General features: G+C 41.1%; 1 non-coding gene across 1 annotated transcript; it reads right to left on the bottom strand.

Moving 5' to 3' along the window:
• Positions 1 to 554: 554 nt before the first annotated feature.
• LOC135275529 (U1 spliceosomal RNA) lies at positions 555 to 716 on the bottom strand. The gene has a single exon (XR_010343151.1). It is a non-coding gene; the product is annotated as a U1 spliceosomal RNA (small nuclear RNA).
• Positions 717 to 3,036: the final 2,320 nt, after the last annotated feature.

Genomic DNA, 3,036 nt, shown 5'->3' with positions numbered 1-3,036 from the left:
CAGCTACTCTATTTTTTGAGTTGAATAGTTAGATTTTTTTTTAAGAAGAAAAACATTTAAGGTTATGAGTTACACTGTAGCTTGGCTGCAACCTGTAAACTAAGTTTTCTACGTATTGTTCTCATTTTCATTATTATTATGATTTTTTTGAGACAGAGCGAGAGTGCAGTGGCACGCTCATGGCTCCCTGCAGCCTCAACTTCCCAAGCTCAAGTGATCTTTCCACCTCAGCCTCCCTAGCAGCTGGGACTACTGGTGTGTACCACCATGTCCCACAAATTTTTTGTGTTTTTTGTAGAGATGAAGGTCCCACTATGTTGCCCAGGCTAGACTTGCAACTTCTGGGCTCAGGTGATCCCCCTGCCTCAGCCTCCCAAAATGAGCCACTGCCCTAGGCCAATTTTCATTATTTTGCATAGTTTGATGTTATGTTTGTTTTCTTCTTTGATTCAATATTATTTTATTTTTTAAAAAAGAAACTCTGACCAAATTACTAATCTCTCTCTTAATTTTTTTAGTAGAACTTTTTTTGGTTCTTTTTTTTTTTTTCCCTCAGGGGAAAGCAAGAACGCAGTCCCCACTACCACAAATTATGCAGTTGAGTCTCCTACATTGGGGGAAATCGCAGGGGTCAGCACATCCGGAGTGCAATGGATAAGCCTCGCCCTGGGAAAACCACCTTCATGATCATGGTATCTTCCCTGCCAGGTAAGTATCGTTCTTTTTTATCCTAAAATAGTTTCTGAAAATTAGGCCATAGAAGAATTTTAGGAAAAACAACAGAAGTCATTGCATTTGAATCATTTACTTCACTTATTTGATCCTACTCTTACGCGTCCCAGATTAAATCAACTGGCTTTGAAAATCTGAGTTCTATGCCATTTAACTCTGAATGAAGAGTGTAAAGTGAAAGACGTGGGAAAAGTGATGTTTTGACATCAGCTAATTTGTCCTACAGCTAGTATCTTTGATTTATGATCCAAAGGCAGAAATATAAATGAACTGGCTATTTCATTTGCCTAGAGCACAAAATAAGCAGTACATATGGATGTTGGTGGAAAGGCGCAGGTGGAGGTTGTGGAATACAAATCTTGTGAGCAGGAGGCTGGATGACGAGCGTCATCTGGGAGAAAAGCACTCCCGACTTTAGTTTGAGCCCTCAGTTCTCCACAGCGGTCGATCATTCTGGGTAGATGACTATACCTTATTGCTGGCAGTGGCTTTGTCTCCAGATCTATTGTAGCCAGGTACTGCAGTGATCTGTGCAGGTCTCAGGTGAGTCACAGAAACTCTGGGCCCCAGCATCTACTCTGTACTCTGTTTCCTTCTGTAGCCACACCATGGTTTAGGACAGGGTAAGATTACTGCCTAAGTAAGGGAGAAGCTCACAAAGGAGCAAAACGCTTTCACCTTAAGCATGTTGTTCTTTGTATCTTTGCTTCTGAGCCCCAGCCTGATCCCACTGAGCCCTAATCAGTTCCTATCCTACTAGCCCAATGGGGAGAAGAAGCAGATGAACAGCCCAAATCACCATGTTAAATAGAATGGTGGAACTGTGTTATCTGCAAGCTAGAGAGAGTGTCTCCCTTCCTTAGAGTCCCCAAGGAAAGTCCCACCCTCCTCCGGTCCTCTGGTTATGTACTCCTGCACCCTGGCAGAGCACTTTCTTCCTAGAAGAGGGTGCAGGTCATGGACTTGGAGCCCCTGACAAAGAACAGTGGGCTGGGAGTGAGGTGACCTCAGATCTGTCACTATAGTTGTTTTCTTATGGACAGATTATTAATGTGAACTTTTGAAAGCCACATAGCCTCTGATCCCAGTTTTCAACATTTCAAAAGGAAGAGGACTGGGTCTGGTGATCTCTGAGGTTCCTTCCTGGTCCAGAATCCTTGGTTTGATTTTCAGAAGTTTGGCCCAGAACACAGCCTGGGGTCCTGTCATTCCTACGTCATTGGTATTGTTTCCCTCACCATTCACGGCCAACTGTTCTGAGGGCTTTTTACTCATGAGCACATGTTGAGTGCTTTACAGACTTATAGGCACGGAAGCCTTGCAAGGCTCTTATTCTGTCTCTGATTTACACACGAGGATGGGGAAGCTTCAAGAGGTTATGAAATTTATCCAGATCACCTGGCTCATAACTAAGCATATTCAGTATAACTGAGATTTGGACCCTGGTTGACTGACTTTAGACCCAGAAGCTCTTACTTTGCACCACGTTGCAATGGACTCTTCTTATTTCCTGCTTGCTACTGATTATTTTGTCCCAGTCTTCACCAAGACAAGAAATTAAAGAGAGAGTAGAAAACTTTCAGATTTTAAAAGTCAATGAGATTAAAAAAAAAAAAAGCAAAAGGTATAACTCTTTTTGGGACAGTTCAGAAAAACAGCAATAATACAAAGTTCCGAGTAGACAAATCTGGGAAGTAGTTCCCCTCCTGCCACAAGTTCCTTTTCGAAAATGAGGGCCTTATGTAACTAATGACACTATGGAGCTCACTGCACCGGCAGGATAGATCGTCTTTAAACATGGTGTCGATAGTGTCTTCCATTGGCAAGTTGTTGCCTCATTTTACAAAATGCAATCAAAGCAAGATACGCTAAATTCCTTACAGCATGCTGTAGCACCATGCATTACAAAAGCATTTTAAAATAACTCTAAGCTCATATAGTTTGAATCGTTGCTATATAAATTATGCTTTTACATTTCAAATACCCAGCTTGATCATCTTCTGGGTCACAGAAGATTACAGTTGGAGGGAAACTCTCAGATTACAGTGTCTGGTTTCCTCTTCGTAAACACCCAAAGTGACATCATAATCAAATTACTGCACGAGAATTTCAAATGTTCCAAAATATTTGGAAAACATAAGGAGGTACTTAAGCTCACTCTAGAATTTTGTTTATGATATAATCTGCTATTTTCAATGGAAAGTATCTCAGAGTTAAAAAAATATGTTCATGCATATTGCCAGACATATTAAATTTAGACACACAATTAGTATACACATGTCTGATACATATTTAAGCTCCAGA

The sequence above is a fragment of the Aotus nancymaae genome, unplaced genomic scaffold (assembly GCF_030222135.1).
Source record: "Aotus nancymaae isolate 86718 unplaced genomic scaffold, 86718_ANA_hifiasm-v0.15.2.pri h1tg000016l, whole genome shotgun sequence".
NCBI lineage: Eukaryota > Metazoa > Chordata > Mammalia > Primates > Aotidae > Aotus > Aotus nancymaae.
Note: the sequence above shows the minus strand (reverse complement) of the source record. Positions and strands in the feature narration are given on the sequence as shown.